This window comes from Haemaphysalis longicornis, unplaced genomic scaffold (assembly GCF_048455015.1).
Source record: "Haemaphysalis longicornis isolate Haplotype H1 unplaced genomic scaffold, Haemaphysalis longicornis Haplotype H1 scaffold_14, whole genome shotgun sequence".
In the NCBI taxonomy this organism is placed as follows: domain Eukaryota; kingdom Metazoa; phylum Arthropoda; class Arachnida; order Ixodida; family Ixodidae; genus Haemaphysalis; species Haemaphysalis longicornis.
Window position 1 is genome coordinate 9,380,989 of NW_027526245.1, and position 25,289 is coordinate 9,406,277.

General features: G+C 48.3%; 1 pseudogene; it reads left to right on the forward strand.

Moving 5' to 3' along the window:
- The first annotated feature begins 14,614 nt into the window (after positions 1-14,614).
- LOC144165364 (Y-box-binding protein 3 pseudogene) lies at positions 14,615-15,232 on the forward strand (annotated as a pseudogene).
- The last annotated feature ends 10,057 nt before the right edge of the window (positions 15,233-25,289 follow it).

Sequence of the window (25,289 nt, forward strand, 5' to 3'; positions counted from 1 at the left end):
TCTCCGGGGAAGAAGGTTACAGATTTTCTATCAATTTTGCAACACCCACCCAGTTTATGACTAATGAATCCAAGGGTAAATAATTGCAGGCAGGGAAAGTGGGCGAACTGTATGGTACACAGGTTATAAACACCGACGAAAATGCCGCACTTAGGGCTTCCCAGCACATTTCACTTGGGATCCCACAGTCGTCTTTTTCAATTTTCTTTTCACTTTTTCCGTGGATGGTTAGCCAAAATCTGCGAGGATTACTTCTAAGCATAGCTGGGAGGGCAACTTCAAAGGAAGAACGCTTAGCCACGGCAATCGTGTGCGCATATTTACCGGCTGTCTCATTGTACGCAGCCCATCGGTCCGTTGACCTCGAGCGTTTGGCTTTCCGAAAAAGGCGGTGCTTTTTATTGCGTAGTCGCTTTAGGGTCGGTGTGAACCACGGGGATTGAACGGTATTAGTTTTTTTACGCAGGGGTACAAAATATCTAATAACTCGGACACCTTGGTTTTGAACAGATGCCAATTTTAGTCTATAGAACGCTGATCAAAATTATAAAAAAGTTGTTCACTTGGACAACCTTGTAATTTTATTTCTTAACAATACCACTGATGAATTTAAATTTTATTCTATGCAGACTGTCTTTATGCTAGCCAATATATCTGTTCAAGCTACCCTCTGAATTTAAAATTCCTGATTTCAAAAGATAAAAGACTGTTGTTTTAAAATTCAAAATCACTGCTGTAGTAGTGTTATCAATATATCTTCAAGTACTGGGAAATTAAAATCATTCCTTCTTTTACATGTGCAGCATGAAAATGAACAACAAGAATCCTTTGACCATAGTTCGATTGAGCTGATGCAATAAAAATGCCATGATGTTTAGTCAGCGGGATATGCCCATGTATGGCGGACTGTAGAAGCGTTCAACGGTTAGTTGGTTGCTAAAATTCTGCGGTGTTAAAAATTATAAAAAACAAGAACAAAACAGCTGGCTACAAATATAAATAGGTTTTTCTGCAGGATTTTTTTAGTGTCGCACGCTTCCTCGTTTGTGGTACAGCAGCTAAGATATTTACCCCTGGCTACAGGCCACATGTTGGATTGTTCTCGTTCCTCTTCTCGTTTGGATTGGTCTTGATTGTTCTTCTTCTCGTTTGGCTTTGGGACGGCTGTATTTGGAAAGGTAAAATTCTGAAGAGAATTCGCAAACTAGCACACACAGATGTTGAAAAATTGCGCCAATAGCCGTTTTGTGTACATTACAGCGCCAGATAGCTGAAGCGGTCGCCTCTCTGTTCATATGGAGAGAAATACGTTCATCGGAATAAACATGCCGACGTACTAGTTGTGCAGCTAACTAGAGTATGCATGGTCACTTAACATTCACCGAGAAATGGGCACCCCTAATCATAGAAGTAATCACTTGTGAAAGTATTGTGCTTTCTGTTGTTAAAAGGCGGTTCAAACATATAAAATTGAACAATGGCCCCTTTTCAGAGAAGTAAAATTAGAGGCCAGCTACTCAATTGGTTTATTTCTTAGCGATCGATTCAATAAAATCTTCGTTCGAGAAAGGCATTGCCACCATGCGATGCCTCCTAGAGCAGTCCAGGACAGGGCAAATTGTCACGGCGTGCACACAGGCCATTGTTCAAGGGCGCACCAGCAGGATGATTTTAAACTAATTTGGTGACTGTTTTTACTTTCTTTCAAATTTTTTTAGATGCGAAGCATCTCATCCTTGGTGCTGTGTCCCTCCCTCCCTCGTTGTTGTCCGCCGTCCGCACTCTACTGCGCATGCGCTTCTCTTCAACCCCGTCAGGGTTTGGGCGGACGTCAGCGCAGTCCACTATAAAAAGAAATACTTAGGCGCTTTGCGGTTTCCATCCCATGACTTTCTGGCCGCAACGGGAGGTACGTGGCGCTCTTCCCACTGCGCTACAAACCGAGACGGGAGCATGTGTTACAAACGCGCCCTATGTCCTTCACTCCTTCAAACTACGTCAAGAAGGTACTGATACAACGAAGGCATGCGAGGCTGAGCGTCAGCGGAAACGACGAACGGAAAACTCTAGAGGGGGATGTTAAATTTCCTTTTTTTTATATATTGGGATGTTACATTTTCTGCGGAAAAGCTTTGGTGGGAAAGAGGGCGGGCAGCGGCGTAGGAGCATGAGCACGCAAAAAAGAGAACAAGGAGATGCTTGGTCAGGCAACGCGGGTTTCGGTCTTTTCGCCGTCTCTACATTTCTCTTTCTCTACATGAGGTTTCATACTACGTTCCCATTTGTTCGATAAATGAAACAACATAACGGCAACACGAAGGAACCTACACGGAACATCCCTGATGCTTCGCATCATCCTCATGGTTCCCCAGGGGAAGATGGTGTAATTTTGTGTGGCAAAAAAAATGGAAGCAAGCTAATATGTAAGAAGCAATGTTCCGGATTTGAATGACTCCATCAGGAAGATAAAGGAAAGCTTGTGCATTGTAAGTACCCATCTGTATTCGGTTCATCTATATCCTGTAGGCTTTTGTGTGGATATCAGGGATTTTTGTTGTTTCCAGCTGCCTACTTTTCGAGCGATAGTTATATTTTTTATATTTACTGAGCGAAATTGAAGTCAATCTTAAAAACAGTTTCTATCGTGTATTATTTTCAAGCACCTCAGCACGCATCTCTAAACAAGGCCCATAAAATGTGTGATTCGTCACTCCTCTGAGAATTGTGGCATATCGGAAAACCGATCACGAGCAAAACATAAATAAACAAACCCAATGCATGGTTTGCGGCTTTAACCCCCCTCTAAGAATGCATCGACCCGATTCTAACATAAGCGGCAGTAAGAAAAAATAAAAAAAAGGTCGGTCATCGTGCGTAGAAAGATTTTATGCCAACCACAGGAACATCTGGTCGCGTGCGTCGTCGTGATGTGCAGGAATCACCACCGGGGATGAATTCGTAGGTAAGTTGGCACACACGACATAGAATCTGGTAGGGTCCAAAATAGCGTCGTAGAAGCTTCTCACGTCGTCGGATGGGAGTCCAAACCCACACACGATCTCCTTGGTTGTACTCGGCGTCGCGGCGTCGGAGGTTGTAGCGGCCGGCGTCCACCCGCTGCTGGTCAGTTGTACGACCTCGAGCGAGCTGGCGGGCCTCCTCCGCACGCTGAAGGTATCCATGGACGTCGAGGTTGAGGTCGTCGTCTTCTACATGCTGAAGCATGGCGTCAAGTATCGCAGTCGGCCGTCTTCTGAAGACATGCTCGAACGTAGTCATCTGTGTAGCTTCTTGGATAGCCGTGCTGTACGCAAACGTGACATATGGGAGCACTTCGTCCCAGGTTTTCTGTTCAACATCGACGTACTGTCGCGAGCAAAAGTCTGAATTCCACGTGAGCAGCAGCTGAAATGCATTGCAGCGCCACCCTGCGAAAGCTCGCCTGCTGTCGAGACACCGGCTGTAGGGCCTATCTTAACTGCACGCATGTTCGTTTGCTCGCACGAGTCTGATACGCTTTTTGTTCACGGAAAGACCGAACGGTGTCGCTTCGGCCGTGTCTAGCATTTACGACTGGGCAATTCCGTCGGCGTGTAGCATTTGCGATACGGTCTCAGTGAGTGGCAGTAAGCGGCCACTGATGCGTTGAACGGGTAGTTTTTCGTCACTCTTTATCAGCGTTGCACATCGAAAGTAGTTGCTATCTGCGACTGCACCGCAAAACAATAGTCTCAAACTGGTTTAAGGAAGCGTGTCGCTTCGCGACTGCTTTTATCGAATGAATCGAACGACCGTGCGTGCAGTTAAGATAGGCCCTACAGCCGGTGTCTCGCCGCCGCTCGCGTGGAGTTCAGACTTTTGCTCCCGACAGTACATGGACAGCATATTAGCAATTTTCGTGTTCAAACGTTCCGTTAGTCCGTTCGTTTGGCGGTGGTAGGCCGTCGTTCTTCAGGGATCTGTTTTGGTGTAGCGTAAGATTCCTTGCATCAGCTCAGATGTAAACGCCGTTCTGCGGTCCGTGATTAGAACTTCAGGGGCTCCATGTTGTAGCACAACTTGACTTATGACGAGCCTTGCGACTTCTTGGGCAGTCCCCCTCGGAAGAGCAGCGGTCTCTGCGTAGCGCGTCATGTATTCTGTTGCTACGCAAATCGACTTGTTTTCATATCATGACTTAGAGAACGGGCACAGAAGGTCCATTCCAATATGCTGGGAAGGCCTCAATGGGACGGCAAACAGCTGCAGAAGTCTGGCGGGCCTCGTCAGGGGAGGTACCCGTCGTTGGCCGTCACGACAGCTCCAGATGTAGTGGGTGACGTCAGAGGTAAAGTGGGGCCAGTAATATCTTGCCTTGATTTTTCCAATACTGCGAGCTGTGCCGAGATGTGCGGAAGACGGGTCGTCGTGGCACGCTTCCAAAATTTCGTCACGAAGGTCTGCGGGTATTACCAGAAGGTACTCCGTTCTTGTTCCGGGGCCGAAATTCTTCACGAAGATGGAGTTTGTCACGGTGAATGCTGGTAAGTTGCGTTTGAAAGTCCTAGGAACGGCGACGTTGCATCCCTTGATGTAATCGATTATTAGGCGTACGTAGGGGCCGGCACGCTGCGGGGCGGCTAGGTCGCTCTCCGTTACGATTCCGAAGAACGCGCTGTCTTCATCAGAGTCTTGTGGTGGAGGTCGGAGGGTGCTGGACAGGCAGTCGGCGTCGGAGTGTTTCTGACTGATTTATAGACGACTGTAACGTCGAGCTCCTGCATGCGCAAGATCCACCGCCCAAGACGAGCAGAGGGGTCCTTCAAATTGGCGTGCCAACACAGCGCATGGTGGTCTGTCACAACCTTGTATGGTCTTTAATAAACGTATGGCCGAAATTTTGAAACCACCCTTATAATAGCCAGGAACGCTTTCTCAGAGGTAGAGTAGTTTTCTCCTCCTTCGACAGACCACCGTTGGCATAAGCGATTACCTTTTCGCAACCACTTTGCTTTTGGACGAGGACAGCTCCCAAGCCTATATCCTTGGCGTCAGTGTGCATTTCTGTTTGGGCGTTTTCGTCGAAATGAGCGAGGACGGGTTGACTTTGCAGGCGTTTTTGCAGCTCGCAGAATGCTTTTTCATAGTTGTTTTCACAGATGAAAGAATGCTATTTTTAGTCAATCCCGTGAGTGAAATGAAAATGGTTTCAAGCTAAATCCTGCAAATGTACCTCTGTTGTCTGCTCAAAAAGGCGCAGATTCCGGCCTGATCCTGACAAAAACTGAATGGTGACGCGATTCTTCTAAAAAGAGAACACACATTTTTGGCTGTGTTGTTTGACAAAAAACTAATATTCATCCCTAACATACATTCCATGAATATTCTAAAAGTTCTATCTCACAAATCACACGGTGCAGTTACAGAACTGCTGCTTCGCCTTTACGCTGCATGGGTAGGGATCGGTTGGACTAGACAAGTGTTGGTTATTGGTCAGCCAAGAAAACAGCCCTTGAAACTGATGACCCAGTGCTGCCTGGGGCTTCGCCTCTCATGTGGCGCATTCCATACTAGTCCTGTTCAGAGTCTTTATGCAGAGTGCGACAGATGGTGCTTAGCGCACCAGCAAAATGATGTAGACCTTCTGCATGCCTCCTAAATCATATCAATGGATTACGATTCCTTTACACCGGTTTTAATGATACATCCACAACTAATCTCTTTTGAAACCATCCATCAATTTTATTTCCTGTCTCGAAGAAAATTAGGAACGAAGTGACTGCATGGAGTCTTCTTTTTATACGCATTCAAATACACTCATTGTGATGTTATAGCACCATGGCCCCTAGCTCGGTTTAGTTTGATTTGCGTTACTCACAATTCAATAAAAGCAGGACACGAAAACGGGAATGTTGCTGTATTTTTATCTGTAGGATAAAAATGGGGCGGCCGAGTTTCCCCATGGATGCATCAAAAACTCTCACTTTGTTGTATTGTGCTGCGCATTGACCAAAGTTTGAAGCAAGTAGATCTTGTAACGTAAACACAAGTATTTGTGCAGCAGAAGCACATGGCAATTCTTTACGGCAATGCCGTATGTTTCTAACCCCCACGTTTTCATTGCGGTATCATCGATTTACTCGAGGCCCCTCCGAGACTCCTGCTCACCATCGCTGATACCTATTTTACAACTACAGTCAAGCGCTTGCATAACGAAGCGTGCGGGACCGTGGTAATTGTTCGTTATACAGGTCACTTCGCTATATGCGTCGCGCACTAAATTGACACCCTATAAAGCAGATAAGCATATATAAGAAGCAGAAGTTTATTCAATCTTCCAAGAAGATGAAGGTTACAAAGCAAAATTATGCAGACGAGGGTCCCATAGTCGAGACTGCACAAATACCTTTGGTTCAATATTACATAGAAGAATAAAACACAGTGAAAGCCGCTAGAATAATATTATACAGTGGCTTATTATAGAGCTATATGCATTGCAGAGTAGTAATATAAATTACGAAAAATTATTGACAATAAAGCAATACAAAATAAGTAGTATATTTACGGCGGACTCGAAGGGGGAGAAAAAAAGGACACATAGAATAACAGGAAACGCAATATTATACATGTAAATCTATAGTAATATTCAAAAGAACTCTAAGGAATTTTCACGAGATAGAAAACTCTAAACCACGCATCTAGTTGAAATTTCTAAACACACTATGCCACAAGAAACACAACCAGGCATAATTACATTCACTCAGTATGCGAAAACACGATGAACCAAAAAGGAAAAGAATGAATTAAAGTGAAATGTAACATAAATATAATAAAACCCTAGTGCAGCACTACAAACATACATTCAGCGAGAAAAAACACTACGCAAAAGTGCGACGAATAATACTCAAAAATACACAACAAATTTCACTGTGACTGTTATGTACCATTCAGCACTCTAGAAGAAACTTTTTAAGAAGCATTTTAAATGATGATAAAGATGATAGAGTTTCAATTTCATCGGGCAGGCTATTGTAGTTTGCAATAACTGAAAAATGCGAATGCATTTTGCCGTAGTTAGAGGAATAAAGTAAGCAAATTATGAATTAGCAGCTAACCTATATGTTTATTTACATCAGATTTAAACTCCAATAGGCGAAAAAAGTCAACAATTTTCTTCTGCACAGTAGTATGACGTACTGAATGCGCAACCTCCACCGACCTGATGCTATCGAGGTTCACGGCATGCGGCGGCGCGAGGTCAGGGAGTGACGAGACATATATCTATAGCGCGTCAAATGACGCTATCGCTTCGCGGGTAGTCATAACGCTTGGCTCCTCTGCAAGCTCTTCATCGCTACTCGCCCGGTCATTTGTGGCGTCCCTTTTCTCTATGATGGCCTCTACGATGTCGTCAGTTGTAAGGTCAGAGCAAATTAGGACCTGGTCGTCCACCGAGACGTAATCGACGGCTGTCACAACCAATGCGGCGTCGCAACACGCACTGTACGTGTTTATGAACTCCTGCAGCTCCGTGGCCGAAATGGGTGAATCACGATCGTCGGCACATCTATCGGCTGTGTCAGCGTTAGCGAAGCCAGCATTGCGCCAGCAATTGCGCACAACGTCGGCGGGCACCTTCCACCATGCGCCGGTAACCATTTCAATGGCCTGGCGGACGTTGATCCTAGTTGGCCCTTCAATGTGGTGTTGGAGGTTGAGCAGAATTTGCTGCAGCATCATCGTGCGGTAGCGTGCTTTACCGGACCGTATGATCCATTGGTCCAATGGCTGTAGCACCGAAGTGCAGTTCGGTGGCAGAAGAATCACTTCCACGCGATTTAGCACCGGGATCTTGTTGTGTGCGGCGCAGTTCTCGATGAGAAGAGCAAACTTGAGATTCAGAAGGCGCATTGTTTTCTCCAGTTGCAAAAGCCAGGTTTGGAAAAAGTCCGCCGTCATCCAACATAATCTGCAGGAAGGCTACGCACGCCCTTAAAGCATCCTGGGTTTGCCGACCTCCCAATCACTAGCGGCTTCAGCTTTTCAGTCCCTGCTGCATTGCAGCGGAGCAGCACAGTCAGACGTTGCTTGGACTTTTTTCCCCCTTTGCAGCGATCTGTTTTCGCGCACAGGGTCTTCTGAGGTAGCAACTGATAAAAAACCGCAGTTTCGTCGGCATTAAATGTGTTTTCCGGCCTATACTCGTGCAGCACTCTCAGCAGATCGGACTCACGCCAATTGTCGGCGAGATCGTGCGGGGCGTCGGCCTCTTCGCCAGCCACAGTCTTAAAAACAATGCCATGTCGTTGTGTAAAGCTCCTCCGCCAGCCGCTCGTCGCTTTGAAGTCCGCTACATCCAAGCCGAGGGCGAAGGCAAACTGTTTGGTCTTCTGACAGAGCAACGGCCCGCTGACAGGAATCTTCCTTGCACGTACATAGGCAAACCACGTGTAGACGGCGGCGTCAACATCCCGAAATGTGGCTGCACGGACCCGTTTCCTTGTCGGGTCCGTTTTATGTTGTGCCACTTGCTCCGGTATCTTTTCTTTGTCCTTAAGGAACGTCGACAAGGTCGATGCGCTGATACCATACTCCTCGGCTACATCCTTTTTTTTCCGGCCGCTCTGCACGGCACTGATGATCTTCCCATCGAGGCTGAATTGTCGTCACTTTTAAGTCCCTGCACCTTCACCTGCACTCATCGCGATTCCAAGACGTTGGAACACTAACAGGGTGCAATCGAAAAACCACTCTACAGCCCAGATCAGGAACAGACTCGCTCCTCTCCGCAGTCAGGCAGTGCGAGCTTGCGCACACTTAGCTCACTCTTCTTACGCCGTTTTTCTGCAGCCGCCTCCCCAAGACTAGCCTGAAAACTCTCCTTTAAATCTTTATTGCCCTTTGTCCCTTCCTTCTCGCAACCACCCTGTCATTCTAAAAAATAATCTCAAATACACGTGTCTTCCCAAATTTGCACACCGATCGCCCTTTTCCTTCTTTCTTCTCGCTAAAAAGTGCAATTGCTCCGGGAACAGCAGAACAGCCAGTCAGGACTTGGGACCACGCCAACGTACCGCGCCTGTTTTGTGCCATTTCTCATTTTATTTATTACACTGTAGACTCTGCTGCGACGACGAAACTCGGTCCAGACTGCTTTTCCGCCTGCAGGAAAACAGTGAAAGGAGCTGAAGTTAATGAAGGCCACCCAACCTGGAAGTTAGGAGGCGACATGGAAATTGTTTGTCGATGTCTTTCGCGCTCCTATGTTGTCTATTCGGCGTCTGTCGACACAAGAAAGGGCGAAGGTAAAGCTTATTCAGCTCCAGGCCAACGCCTTAAAAAGAGCGAGCAACCGCAGTAGGGCCACGCCGCCATTTTGTGCACGCGTTTGCGCCCCCGCAGTGATTGTGTTCTTCGTCCCGAGGGCCAAAGGCGCAAATAGGCGAACCGTCCCCTCTCTGGGTGCGTTAAAGAAAACATGTGGGCTCCCCGGGGAGGAGTTTTGTGGGAAGAAACACTATCCCTCGCTTACGCGCGCTGCCTGGAAAATACTTTGGAAGGAGGGGGAAAGGGGGGGTCGAACTCCCTCCTCCCGCTGGCTACATCCCTGAGCAGCAGTGCAGCGGCATTATCGTCCTTTTTTCATTTTTGTAGTTCTTTAAAAGATATCCCGGGGTGACCTTGGTCTGGCCATTTGCATTAGCGAGTGCCATCGGCGGCAGCAGCGGGCCGCGGCGACGCAGCCCCGAGCCTATACAGAGCAGCCCGTTTGCTCGGATTCGGTTCGCTGCTGAGCGTTACCACTTCTGCGGCTAGCCGTATTCGTTATCAAACAATTCAGCGATTGGGAACGCATGATTTTCTTTGTTAAACAGGCAAATTCGCTGTAGGGGTATTTGCTGTAGTGCCGTTCACAATACATAGGAAACACCGGAATCTAGCCAGGCCATATGGCATGCTTCGTTGTACAGGCCATTTCGTAGTAGAAGCGTTCGTTGTAGCGGCGTTTGACTGTATGTTTAAGCTCGCCTCCACCGATGTCCCTCAGGCAAGTTGCGCCGTCGGTAGTTAATGGTGATAGTACGTTTATTATGTGTGGGCACAAAATAAACAGAAGCACAGATGGGTGTAAAGAAATGCACCGACGACTACTATACTCCATTACAGGAAATCTGTGCACAGCGCGAGCTGCAGTCTTCTCGGTCGCGCACATTTCTGCTGCGTCACAGGAGGTGCTCGCGTGATCAGCGAACGCACGGCGGCGCTACTCTTCTGCTACCACGCAGCACGGCGCCACCCCTGGCCAGCATGTTTCAAATCGCGTTTGAACCTCCCGCACAAATGTCACGTTGTTTGGATTAGCGGAGAATGGAACAGCGTCTGGAGAAAGTTTCAGGGGAGCGCACTCCTTCGTGGCGATGTATGAGACGTGTGAGGGAACGGCAATGAGACTCATGACGCCTTATCCCCACGTATCGTACTGCACCTCACCCTTCGCTGGACGTTCCTTCCTGTTTTCTTTTTTTTGTCGCTGCTGCGTTCGCTCACGCGGTTAGCGCGTTTACGAGGACATAGGTAGATGCTTCTCCCGCGAAGCTTGGGTAACGGCTGCCAAAGAGCTGCACCCTCAATCAATCGAAACCTACCGACACCTTTTCTGCTCAAATTCCCATTTGCCACATAGCAGCGAATCCTTCCCGGTTTAACAAAAATTTCCCCAGTTGGAACGACGACATGATCCCTGAGCCATAGTTATTTCCAGATTGCAAGGCCTTCCGAACGGCATTTTTGCGTATGTTTTTCACGCCTAGGTATGCGCCATCACCGGTTGCAGATTTATGCATGCAAGGTTTGTGGGTGGAAAAAGGAGCACGTCACACAAAGCTAGGCTTCGTGCTGCTACCGATGAAATCCCGTTTGCGCGGGTGGGAGATTTATATGTCGAAGTTTATTGGCTCAATGCGGTTAGTAGGCTGCCCTACTTAATCGAGAGGTGTGGATGTGGGTTACTGTGTTACACAGAACTCTTAGGCAGACAGTAAGATGCCTAATATGGGGAAGGGAAATGGACCGCCAAATGTTCGTACGCGAGAATAGAGCTGAAGGGCTTTCAGGTTTTTAATCGCTATGAGACGGATGGATGCAGTTAGTTTCCAGGAAGAAGAGTGTCATAGCGGCCCCCGCCGCTACAGTCCGTCATCGGCGAAAGAAAGGAGGCGACGGCAGAAGAGGCGATAGGCAAGCAAGAAAAGCCCCGCCGTTTATTTCGCAGCGGTTTAAGGAGCAACTGCGACGCTACTGACAAGTGGTTCCATACAGGCGCCAGGCACGGTGGATCGGCACGTCATGCAGGAGTGCACTTTCAGCGGCACGGCAAACATATCAGCACATCCCCCCTTTTTCACAATAGAAAAGCGTTTCTTTTTTGTTTGCGCGTGGCAATCCCAGCTTCTGAATCTGGAGGCACTGACGCTGAAGATGATGCGGTGGGTGGCTCCCTTTCAGTGGAAACCAATTCGGCTGACTCGCTTTTAGTTGGAAACGTGTAGCTGCCTTCACGCTTCCCCTGTTGTGGCAAGCGGTTCAGCATTCGTCCGTTATGTCGAAGCGTAACCCCTTCCTCGGTTCGTATTACATAGGAACGTGGAGTGGCGGCTGTCGCTAGCACCTTTCCTCTAGTTTTTGTGTCAGTTACCCACGCACATTCACCTGGTGTTAGTTTATCCAATTCCCTGGCTCGGCGGCGTTAGCTGTAGTGCTGGGCTTGCAAGTTCTTGTTGGCTATGTCTCTGGCCACAAGAGCAAGCACCGGGGGGTGCACTGGATCACGCAGTTGCGGTGACATTAGAACTCTTGTCCGAGGTCGCCGGCCCGTGAGTATTTCCGTTCGGCTAGAGCCGAGGATACATGGGGTTGCTTTCTAGGCAACCAGAGCCAGGTATGGGTCCTTGGATTTGAGTATGAGGCGCCTAATTGTTTGCATCATTCGTTCTACTTCCCCATTAACCTGAGGGTACCTAGGGCATGAAGTGACGTGACAAAAGCCATAATCATCCGGAAACTTCTCGAACTCTGTACAAGAATATAGAAAAACAGCGCTAAAACGGGACAAAAGAACGTTACAAGTCTGGGCGTTGCTTCCACGTTCTTTTGTCCCGTTTTAGCGCTGTTTTTCTTTATTCAGTTATGTACCAACAAGCCCGCACCAACACAGTTTTTCTGTACAAGAAAACTGCGGTCCGTTATCTGTCACCACGGTCTCCGGAATGCCATGATGTGCAAAAATACTTTCTAGCCTTTCTATTACCGCACCAGTTTTTGTTGAGTGAAGGAGGGCTACTTCCGGAAACCCTGACAGGTAGTCGACTACGACAAGTAATGACAGTTAATGAAAATAAGTCGACGCCAACTCGTTCCCACGCGAAACGTGGCGTTAATGTTGAGATCAAAGGCTCACAGCTCGGTGTGACGAAGCGCGCACATGTACCACATTCTTTTACTTGCCGTGCCCATTGTTCGCCGTGGCCTGGCCACCAGACTAATTCCTTGGCCAATGCTCTTGTCTTTAAGATGCCCTGATACCCAACATTTAGCTTTGCTAGTACTTCTTATCTTAGGCTTTGAGGTACTACAAATCTAGACCCCTTTAGGAATATTTCCTTGAATGCGGCAATTACTGCCCGTTCCTGCCAGTAGTAAACCAGATAGGAAGGAAGTTTTTATTGTTTTCGGCCAGCCTTGGCGACACAACCTCAGAAAGTCTTGACAAACAACGTCAGTCTTTTCAGCATTACGTGTTCGGTTAACAAAATTATTGCCAGTTTCAAGCCCTTGAACACAACATTTAACAAACGACGACACTTCCGAGACGGTTAGTTCACCGGCGAGTTTATCTGCTTCCATCGGCACGCGCGAAAGAGCGTCCGCCGTTATCAAGCTTTTGCCGGGAACATACACAATATGGAGCTGATATCGCATCAGCCTCATTCTGAAGCGCTGCAACCTTGGCGTCAACAAATCGATAGGCATTTTACCGAGCACCGAAACGAGAGGTTTGTGGTCTGTTTCCAACGTAACATCCATACCTCATATGTATTCGTCGAATATTGCGGCAGCCCATGTAAACGGTAGTGCTTCCTTTTCGACTTGTGCATAGCGCGGCTCGGTTTTGGTCAATGACCTTGAAGCGAACGCTATCAGGCGGCGCTCGCCATTAGATTGTATTTCAAAAAGGATGGCAGCTATACCAAACGAAAAGGGCCGAAAGTATCGTGGGAAGTCGCGGATCGTACATGGCCTTACATTTTCCCGAGGACATAAGAGCATTCAAGCTATTGAAAGCAGTGTTCTCAGCTGGACCCCGAACCCAATCAGCCTGTTTCTGAAAAACCGCCCGTAGCGGGGCAGTGGTTTGCGCTAAGGTGGGCAAAAAACGGCATCAGTGATTGGCCACGCCCAGAGCACTGCGCGAAAACGGGCGGCCTCTGTAGCATCCACCGTGGTCCCAGCGCAATTCGCGCCAACAGCGCCAAATCCTCACCTAGTGGTACGTGGCGTGTGAAAAACGTTGCATTTATCGTCATGGCAACGAGAGGAGAGGGGTGAAAGGGGGTTGGTGACGTCGCAGACGCTGCTGACCTCATTTTTTCCGCGGCAGCCGGGGCCCGGGCCGAGCCGCTGGCCGCAGCAACCGACGCTCGCCCAAATTTCGCGCCGGCGGTGGCTCATGGGCCGCTCGGCAATGGCACCAGGCGCGAAAGTTGTACGAGTGGCGGCGATGCCTCGGACTAGCCGCCTCCCGTCGTTTGGTATGTGTGTGCAGTAACGCGTTTAATATTTGAACGAAGAAAACATGTAGGTAATAGTGCGCTTTAAGGTGTCGAATAGTTGTCGTTGTGGCGATATAATTGGAGCGTTACACAAACATTATTTTCAGTTCAGACCTAGCGACTGTTGCGGCGGCGGCGGCGGCACAGGCGTAGTTACCCCCTCGGCTACCATCTGGTCTTGCGCTCGCGCCACTCGAGGCCCTCACAAACCATCTGCTCACCTTCACAGTGACCTAATCTGGTGACCCACTTACCGGGGTTCTGATCTTTTCCTGGCGCACCCCTGGGTTCGTGGTGATGTTCCCTGGGCGAGTTACTGTGTGCCGCGTGTTTCCCCTGTCTGCAGGGACGGGTGCGTGCTACAAAAAAGAGTCGCGTGCCGAACTAATATTCTCCCTCTCTTCCTCCATCCCTCCTCCTCCACTCTTTTTACTGCCCCCCCTCTCGCTTCCGTTCCGCCGGTTGAGGTGTCGGCGAAACGCCAGACAGCTACCGGCCTCACGGTATTCACGTTCGGTGACTCTCAGCGTTCGCGGCGGTACAGCTGCCGGAAATTGAACGTCACGCCGACTGGTCGTTTCGAGTCGAAAGAAGTAGCCCTCCATGCTTTGGAGGTTCCGGAGGTATGCACTGTAAGAAGTTCACCAATGGTACCTGCTCTAGTTTCCATACTCCGTAGCCGAAACTTGGTCATCGCGGACGAGCCTCAATATTGCAAGGATCAGAGTGCCACCATTAGCGTCTTAGTGGGCTCTGAAAATTACTGGAAGCGGGTCACAGGACGTATCGAACGTTTAACGGACAGCATGTGGGCCATGGAGACAGTTTTTGGTTGGGTCATCCAGGGAACATACTCTAAAAGAGCTCGGCGCGGGCGACCCGATTCCAACGTCAGCGCCAAGACCCCCGCGATGGGTGATCCCGGCAAGAAGAAGCCCGTGCTGGCCGAGCGCGTACTGGGCACCGTGAAGTGGTTCAACGTCAAGAATGGCGACGGCTTCATCAACCGCAACGACACCCACGAGGACATCTTTGTGCACCATACTGCCATCACGTGCAACAACCCGCAGAAGATCATGCGCAGCGTCTGCGAGGAAGAAACGGTGGAGTTCGACGTCGTCGTCGGCGAGAAGGGCCGCGAAGCGGCCAACGTTACCGGGCCTGACGGCGAACCCGTGCAAGGAAGTCCCTACGCGGCCCACCGGCGCCGCTTTCAACCCCGGTTTTACGCGTGGCGCGCGCCGCGACGCCGTGTATCTGGGGCCCATGATGACGGCGACGGGTACGTTACTGCGGACTCGCAGCGGCTGCAGCAGCCACCGCAGTCGCCGCCGCCTCCTGGACGCCGATTCCGTCCCTGGCGCTACAACTCCGTCGCATTTCTTCGTCGGGAACCGTCTTGTATGTCTGCCGTCGACAACTGATCATCTCATGCAGAGCATCACGGCTAACGACCTCAGACGACGACTCAACCAATGAGGTCAATTTGTCATCAAGCTATGGAAGCGATGGAGAAGAGAGTACTTGCTGCTTCTTCGCTCTGCTCATTATACTCTAACAGCTGTTCCCTCCCGGCTCCGAGTTAGCGACATTGTCATCGTGCAGGACAACGCTTTTATGTGGAAAATCGGGCGCATCATTGAGGCATTGCCGGGAAGAGATGGAACAAGCAGGTATTTCCGACTGCGGCTTCCAGGCGGTTAGGAAATCCGGCGTGCCGTCCTGCGGCTTTACCTGTTGGAAGCCGATGCACCCAGCGCGGGGGCGGAAATATGTTGAATCTTCCTGGCTGGAACTGGCACACCTCTCGGGCAGCAGGGGAAGAGGAAAAGGAGGTGGACGCGGGGCGACGCGCGAGGCGAGCGAGCGAGCAGAAGAAGAAAATAAAGCAGTGTTCGTTGAGATTCCATGCACTAAGACGTGGATGTCGTTCTCTCTTCACGTTATAGTAACTACCACACTTTTCACTTACCTGAACTACGAAATCCGAAATTGCGTTGACCCCATGGCGGCTTCGCATACTACTCAGTGTTCCCCTACAGGAAGATGGTGTAATTTTATTGGAGGGGCTGCGGGGGTGTTATAGTGGAGAGGCACAAGAGAGAGAGAGACGTTGTACGTGGTATGAGTTTTTATTTATTCATTATCATCATCATGTTCAATGTAGGTTACGTCGAGCTGTGGTTGGCTTTTCTGCTTTCATTTTAACCGCCCTATGGTCCGTGAAATCCAAGTCATAGATGAACCCTAAAGTTGCTGAAGATGAGGTCGATGCACGTTCCCCGGATGGTTGAGGGCTGCTTGTAATCACGGCGCGCCTACACTCGCCGACGTACGACGCTGCCGACGACGATGAAACTTCGAAGGCGCGTGAAGCGTGCTCGTCTCGTGCCGGCCCAGGAAGACACCGGCAACACTGTGGCTTCAAAAGCCTTTAAAAACGAAGCGTGCTTGTCTCGTGCCGGCCGAGGAAGACACTGTTAACACTGTCGCTCCAGGAGCCATAAAAGGGTAAGCCATCATCCGTGCGTTCAGCAAGCCGAGCATGCGCAGTGGGGCTGTGAACGGCGCAACAACGACAAGGGAAGGACGTTGTAGATGATTGTTACGTCGAATTCTTGTAGGCACAAGCTCCATAGCCCAAGATGGCCAGAGGGTTCTTTAACGTTGGCGAGCCAACATAGTGCATGGTGGTCTGTCACAACCTTGAACGGTCTACCATACACGTAGGGGGAAAATTTTGGAATGGTCCATGTAATTGCCAGGCACACTTTCTTTGTGGCAAAGTAGTTTTTCTACTTCCTTGACAGACGACGGCTGCATAGGCGATTATCTTTTCGCGACCGCTGTGTTTTTGGGCGAGGACGGCACCCAGGCCTATATTACTGCCGTCCGTGTGCGTTTCCGTTTAGGCGTTTTCGTCAAAATGAGCGAGCATGGGCGGGCTTCGCTGGCGTTGTTGGAGATCGCAATATGCTTCCCCACTGGAATTTTACCAGCGGAGAGGGGGCTATATTTCGTCAAGGGATGAGTGGCTCTGCTTTGCGTGCGAAGGTTGCGACGAAGTGCCGGTAGTATGCGCACAACCCGAGAAGTCTTCGCACGCTTGGGAAGTTGGCTACGGACGAAGACTTCGCAGGGTCATGCAAGACTTCTGCGGCGATCACCACATGGCCCAAAGCGTGAGTTCCTCGTACGTGAAGCGGCACATTTTAGGCTTAAGCGTTAACCCCGATGTACGGGTAGCCTCTAGTACAGACTCCAACCTTGCAAGGTGTTGTCGTAAGTCCGGGCGAATACCACAACGTCGTAGAGGTATACGAGCCAGATGTGTCAACTTAGGGGCAGCTAGCACAGTGTGCATTACTCTCAAACGTTGCTGGCTCTTTGCATAGTCCAAACGGCATCCCCTTGAACTTGTATACGCCGCCTGGGGATATGAATGCAGTGTTCTCTCGATCCATTTCATCCACTTCAATTTGGCAGAAGCGTGTCTGCAGATCCATCAATGAGAAGTACTTCGCGGGCAGAGGCCGTCGAGGCGGTTGCCGATTTGTGGCAAGGGGTAAAAGCCCTTTCTTGTGATTTCGTTCAGTCGCCGGTAGTCAACGCAGTACCTGAATCTGCCATCCTTTTTCTTTACGAGTATGACCGGAGCAGCCCAGGGGCTTTTCGATGCTGTGTAATGTCGTCGCTAAGCATCTACTCGACTTGTGCCCGGATGGCTTCCTGTGGATGACAGTATAGGAGTACTCCCGAAGCCGCAAAGCCCAGCGATCCAGCTGTTCCAAGGGGTCTTTGAGGGAAAGCAAGCAGCACAGAGCATGGTGGTGAGAATTACCGAGAAAGTTGCTGCCATACAAGATTAGACGAAACTTAGCCACAACCCAAACTAGAGCAAGGTATTCTCTCTCAGTGATCGAGTAATTACGTTCAGATAGAGAAAGAAGGCGACTGGAGTATGCAAAGGCTCGGTCGCATCCGGCTTGTATTTGGCTGATAATGTCTGCATTGCCCTGCCCACTTACGTCAGTGCAAACTCCCGTGGGAACGGAGATGTCGAATAAGGCTAACACAGGGGCAGATACCATCCGGGATAATATTGTAACGAATAATATTGTAACGATAATATTGCTCACGTGCCTATAAAATTGTGACATCTTGCTGCAGTAGATCAGTGAGAGGTTTGGAGACGTTACCAAAGCCTTTTATTAACCGAGGAATGTACGAAGCAAGGTCAGCAAAGCTTCGAATGTCAGCCGAAGGGCGTGGCACAAAAAACTGCGTCACGGCTTTGACTTTTTAGGGTCAGGATGAATACCTTGTGCGTCAACAAGATGCAGGAGAATATATATGTGGCACTTGGCAGAGTTTAACCGAAGGCCTGTTTGGCACAAAAGTACGAGCATATCGGAAATGCACGTAAGATGGGAAGGAAATGAAGGCGAAAAGACTATGACGTCGTCCAGGTAGCACAAGCAAGCGCACTGTTTGAATCATCGTAGAAGAGAGTACATCATGCGCTAAAATGTTACAGGTGCTTTGTATAAACCGAAAGGCATTAGCTTTTACAGGTACAGGCCTTCAGGGGTGACATAAGCGTTTTTTTGGTCCAGGTCATCTACACAAATTTGCAAATACTCCAACGGAGGTAAAGAGAAAAAACGTGTTGGGCCTTATGTAGACAGTCAAGGGCATCATCGATGCTGGGAAGTGGGTATACAGCCTTAATGATTTTGGTTTGGTGGCGGTAGTCAACGCAAAAGCACCAAAACCCTCCTTTATCCTTTGCAAGCATCACTTGTGAGGCCCGCAGACTCAGCACGGTTCAGTGAAGTACTTTGTCAACATTTTATAGCTTCGGGTTGGATGACGGCGCGCTCGGCATGCGACATGCAATATGGTGGTCGGTGAATAGGACTAGAGTAACTAGTGTCGATACGATGCTTTACTGCTCTCATTCATCCCAAATGATGAACGGGGAAGTCAAAAATGTCGGAGTGAGATACTAGCAGGTGGCGAATATAATGCACTGTCTCTTGTGAATTGTCGGGGCTCAGCATCGGCATAACCTTGTTTGTGGACGCTGGGGCAGCTGTATGAATGTACCCAGTCAGGGGTAGTGGTGGTTTACGTCGAGATTTCGTAGTCGTTAAGGGGAAAATGACGCAAGTGAGCATCCGTTCGGTAATACCTGTGCATGAAAACGAAAGTATAGTATAGGCAGAGACAGTGTGCTGTCAGTAATGGAGGTGGCTGTGTGATGCCGCGTTACGTTTTGTGTCAGCAGTACGTCAGTCGTTGGAGAAAAAACGTACTCACTCACAGCAAGAGGGCAACGGACCGCCACAATAAATTTAGGTATTGGCCTGAGCCACGAGACGGGTTTGCGTTGTGGAACACAACCGGGCAGGTTCAGTGTTATCCGCTACGGGCACACTAGGTAGCTCCACACTAAGGAAACCTGTGGAACAGTCGATGAGAGCTCAATGGTCCGCTAAGAAGTGAAGTGCTGAGATCACGTCATGTGCACAGTTTTCTGGTATGGCAAACGTAACAGGTACCGTACTGACAGCAATCGCAACACGAGTAGTACACATTCCAGCTATTATTGGTGTTACACCATCAGCTTGTCGGACATGAGATAGGGCAGGCGTGACGACCTAATAAAGGCGACAGCGTAGATTTCATCTTATCACCGATATTGTCGTTCCAGTGTAAATGCGTACACGAACAGGAATGCCACCAACTTCAGTTTCTAGAAATTATCTCTAGTAGACATTGTCAAAAGATGATTGGTGGGCCAAGTAGAGAATGCAGCTTCACTCCGGGAGACTGGGTTTATTAGTTTTCCGGCGAGAAGTGGTTGGAGGTGGTCGGAGATGATGGTCTCTGAGACTGCGCCTAACAAGACTGACGTCGGTGCGGTGAGGGCGAGCGGTCCAATCGCTACGCCAGAGTGCCGGCGTAGTCATCTGGTTGCTCCTGATTTTGAGATGAAAAGTGGCGGACGTACTGCCGAAGCGGTCTGGGGAAACATTGTCACGGGGAAACTGGAACCAGGGGCGCTGACGTTAGCGAACAAAATGTCTCACACGTCTGCAGTTGGTCCGGTCTTCATGTGTTCCCCACTCAGCTAGAACGCGATACTGTTATAAAACAAAGTAGCTTGGGGAAACTGCTCACGGAGGTGGTTTTCGTAGCGGTATGTGACTCGCTGAAGGAAACGAATGAAATTGCTTGTGTACAAAATCATCCTGAACAACCGCTTGACTAAGCCAAATGGTTGGAAGGTTGCTGTTTGTCGTGCGCAATGGAACTGGCGCAGTTGCTATAGATTCAAGTTTGCGGGAAACAATCTAGGTCACCGCATCCGCATAAGTCCCTGTATCCAAGCTGCACGTGAACATTGGTGTAGGTAATGACAAAAATGCCGTTTCGCTGGTAGGAGTCACCGCGTTATTTGAAAGCTGTGTCAACTGGGTCGTGATGCGGCGGCTGTTGTCTTGTTCAATGCGGTGGCTTTCCCAACTAGAATTTTTTGATTCGTTTGTTTCGTACCGTGCGAGTAGTGCTTGTTCAGACAGAAAACAACATTTGCAAGTATGGCAGTTGGGTCCCAGCTATTCTGGCCACTTACTCCTTCGCAAAACTTGATCCAATCTTCAACACCGGTGTCACTGGAACCGCAGAATTTTCCAGACCAACGCTTCTGTGCCATGACTAAGAAAGGGGTTGTGGCGCTGCCCCCAGCATCAGATGTGTTTTCAGTCATCACGGTTGAGCCGATGTGATGCCCTTTTGGAGATCCGTGGTGATGGACCGCTACCCGGCTCGTCCACCAAAAGGGGTTATGGGTAAAATCATATATTTTAGATAATTACAAATGTAACATGGTTGAGAACGTAGTAGCCACAGCCTCAAGTATGTGCAGCCAGAGAGCGAGATCGTTCGCACTCTCCTCATCGTCAAACAACCATCCACCGCAAGTGCTGCTCCGTGATGGGGCCACTCCCTCGGTGTCCATATTACGTTCAGATGGTCCGTAGCAATCCCGTAACAGTATCAATGCTCCGAATGGGGCGGCAGCATTCTACCTTGAACATCATATCCAGACTTGCTGGTCAAATGTGGTTCAGTGAAGAAACTTCGCTGAGGAACGAGGTGCTAGCACAAAAATAAAATCCTTTACTGAGTGTCGCGAACTCATGGTGCAAGATTATTGAGGGAAATGCAGAATTGGCATAACACTATCCTGACAAATCCACCAGAATTCCAGCGTATAAATAAGAGAGGGGGAGGCGATGGCGCAAACCGTCAATTTAATCGGAGGAAAGACACATCAGTTTTCCAGTATTTTATTTGATGCCAAATGACGCCGTTTTAAGCTCGTAGATAAGCTGGGACTCTGGAGCGTCGCGATCGTGATGCCTTTTGAAACTAGATTCGAGGTTCGGTTCAGCAGAAGGCCACAATTGTGGATTCTCGTTTCAAAAGGCATCGTGATCGCGAGTTTGGAGAGTCCTATCTTGTCTGTTGCTTTCGTAAGCATCTTTTGGCATCAATTACTGTTATGTTAAACTGATATATTTTTTCCTACGATGTTATTGTTGGTTTTCGCATTCTCCTTCTCCTCCCTCCTTCCTATTTATATTCTGGAATTCTTGATTTGTACTCATACTGTTATAACAGTTCTTTATTTCCCTTGATAATCTTCTCCATTCCGTTGGCGACACCCAGCAGTTGGTTTTATTTGCCTGCTAGCACCGCGTTCCGTAGCACAGTGGCTTACATAAACAAAATCTTACTAGCAAGTCTGTTCATTATGTACTGGGTAGAAGGCTGCGGAACCATTGTTACCTTTCATAGCCTCACCTTGTGAGCTTTTTATTACCAAGCGTGTGCATTGCTTTCTTCTCCCATTCATGCTTTGTATTCCTGTTTGCTATAATTCATTGCTGACGGCTACGGGGTTCCCGGAGGCTGTCCTGTGCCGACCACTTATGTATATACAGGTGCGCGTAATGTTCCTACACCTGTCTTGGTTTATCTTTTCTTTCATGACCGGTCTCCCATGCCTTTTTGATGCTGTTGGTACTCCCTGTCTGACTGCCTTTTGTGAGCGCTGGCCTTTCATTCAACAACTGCAAACCAAGTATAGTACTCTTACATGTTTTAGTCGCGGGAAAAAATGTCTTATCACGGATATGTATCGCCATATGTACGCCATAGGCAAGCACGGGGGTGTCTTTTTTTTGACCTTTCTCTCCCCTTTTGCCACGGGACCCTGAATCTGCAATTTTCTTTTTGATTTGATTTTCTTTCGCTTGTTCAAATCCCATGATTATGAGTCTTTTTTTATCGTTTCTTATTTCTTCTCCTTTCCAGTTCTCTCATTTTTATGCTGCTCTCCAAACACATTCCAATTTTACGACCAATGCCTTCCCCTGCTACAATACACACACACACAAACATATATATATATATACAGTCGAACACGCATATATCGAACTCCAAGGGGATCCTTAAAGAATTCGATATATCGATAATTCGATATATAAAATAGGCCTTTCTGAAGGTTATCTGACAACTCCGCACATCAGTGAGAGTTTTCTGAAGTCGTGTAAAACGGAAATTTACGGCTTTGACCGTCAAAGCGCCGAAAATTCGAACCGCAGCATGGTGACCACCGCACTTTATTTATTATTGAAATGTCTTTGAGCTTCGCTTGTTTTTTCTTCTGCGTAGTAGAGTTCGCCAAATTGTCTTCAAGATTACAAACACGCACAAATGAGAAAATCAACGCTGTACACTGTGCCACAACAGATGTGAATAACGCTGACGTAACCTCGGCTGCAGTAGGCGGTTGGGAACGTTGTCAGGCACTGAGTGCCGTTATCTTCAGTATCCGAACCGAACACCTCCCCCATCTGGAGGCGTGCAACGAAGTCGGTTTACACCCGACACGCTCGGGAATAGCCGGAGCGGGTTGCGCTGCATTCGCCTTTACGTCAACGTTGATGGGTGCATCGCCCTCAAAACTACTTCGAGGAATTCCGAACGCCTTTTCAACCAACATCTTTTCAGCAGCCTGCACCCTACGAATTCCCGCCTTCGTTGCTCCGAAATGAATGCCTTGTACAAAACAAACATACAACGCCGCATCGCCCCCCCCCCCCACGAGCCACCAAAAATCTCAATCACAGAAAAAGAGTGCCTCCGGGCAACGTCTTTGGCTCCTTTATGTCCTTTCGCCCCAACCACTATCCGCATTCTAGCTATCATCGAGCTGCCCCTTGTGCTAGCGTGAAAACAGCTGTTGAAGGCCATCGAAGCGACATAATGCCGCGGATGCCGCCTGTGTCTCACCAAACCAGGCAGCGCCTGCGATGAGTCTACATTATCAACTCCACCCCATCAGAGGACGCAAATTTTCAGGGGACCCTTCGGCGCGGAATTCAAGATATCAAATTTGCCCCTGATCAGGCGTTCGATACACGCGAACAACAGCCCTATACTTTTGCATTGAATTTCAAGGGAATGTTTGCACTGTTCGATATAGACAACAATTGGATATACCCGTGTTCTATATATCCGTGTTCAACTGTATATATATAAATATACATATATATGTATATTTATATATACATATATGTATATATATACATATATATATATATAAATATATATATATACTTATAAATATATATATATATATAATATAAATATATATACTTATAAATATATATATATATATAAATATCGATGGGTTGGAAGTTGTGGTTGGTCACAGAAACAGCTGAAAATTTTTTGCAGTCCTAAAGAAAGTGGTGAAAAAATTTCCGTCAGGTGTGATCCAAACCCACGACCTCCACAATACCACTCTGGTGCGATGACCTCTACGCTACCGGCGGGGCTTTTTTCCCATCAGTTTCTTGGGTATTTATATTGAAGTATTTTTTGTTTGCTGCACTTGGGGGTGGTGGCCAATGCCACTCGGACTACTCGGGGTGAAGGGGACCTTCTGTGTAACCCCCGGGCCGTGACTTTAGTGTCTACGACATGTGGAGAGGGATGGACCACTGTTGAACCCTCTTAATCTCCCTATGGCACCAAGACTGCCAGAACAGAGGCCCTTGCGTGCACGTAGCGGATCAGAATAATAAATTAGGGGCTCGTTGAAAAGAAGACCGAGATAAGGGTTGGCAGTCAAGAAAACCTCGGATATCAAATGGGACTATGTGGTAGGTAATTGAAAGAGATAAAGAATTTGGAAAGAAAGAAAGTCTAGAAAAAATGTCCGCCAGGTGGGATCCGAAACCACGTCCTCCACAATGCCGCTCTGGTGCGATAACCACTAAGCTACCGGCGGGGCTATTTTTCCCCTCCATATTCTTGGTATTTATGTTAGGTATTTTTGTTTCCTGCGCTTGGGGGTGGGTGCCAGCACCACACGGACTCCTTGGGGTGAAGGGGACATTCTTTTTAACCCCTGGGCTGTGACTGGAGTGTCTACGACATGTCGAGAGTGGTCGACCAGCGTTGAACCCTCATAAGCTCCCTATGGCACCAGCACTGCCAGAACAGAGGCCCTCGCTATGCATGCAGCGAATCAGAAAATGGGGAATGAGGAGCTCGGTGAAAAAAGACATAAAATAAGGGTTGGCAGTCAAGAAAACCTCTGATACAAAGGGGACTATGTGGCAGGTAACTGAAACAGATAAAAAATTTTGAAAGAAAGTCTAGAAAAATTGCCCCCAGGTTGGATCCGAACCCACGACCTCCACAATACCGGTCTGGTGCTATAACCACTACGCTACCAGCGGTGCTATTTTGCCCCTCCACTTTCTGGGTATTTATGTTTCCCGTGGTTTGTGGCGGTTGTCAGCGCCACTCGGACTACTCGGGGTAAAGGGGACTTTCTTGTTAACCCCCGGGCCGTGACTATATATATATATATATATATATATATATATATATATATATATATATATATATATATATATATATATATATAGATATATATATATATATATATATATATAAATATATTTTATATATAAGCAAGCTTTCCGCAAAGTAGCGGCCACGATTGTGGCCGATGTTCCAGCAAAGACGCTTGATAGAGAAGTCTTTCATGAAAGGTTTGCAACAGTCACGGTACCCACACTGATGGATTTTTTAAATGCGGAGTATTTCTTAGGCTCACCTGGTCCTGCGTCATTGATGGCGGCGCCGTTCACACGCTCACTGCCCATGCGCAACTCTCCTCCTTAAACCCAGAGCTCCGCGAAACTACATTATAAAAAAAGAAATCGCGGCACCCGGTTTCGATCCCACGACTCTCTGGCCGCAACGGGCGGTACGCGGTGCTCTTCCCATTACGCTACAAATCCGGGACAGAAGCAAGTGCTACGAACGCGCCTTATGTCCTTTACTCATTCAAACTACGCCAAGAAGCTACTGATACAACGAAGGCAC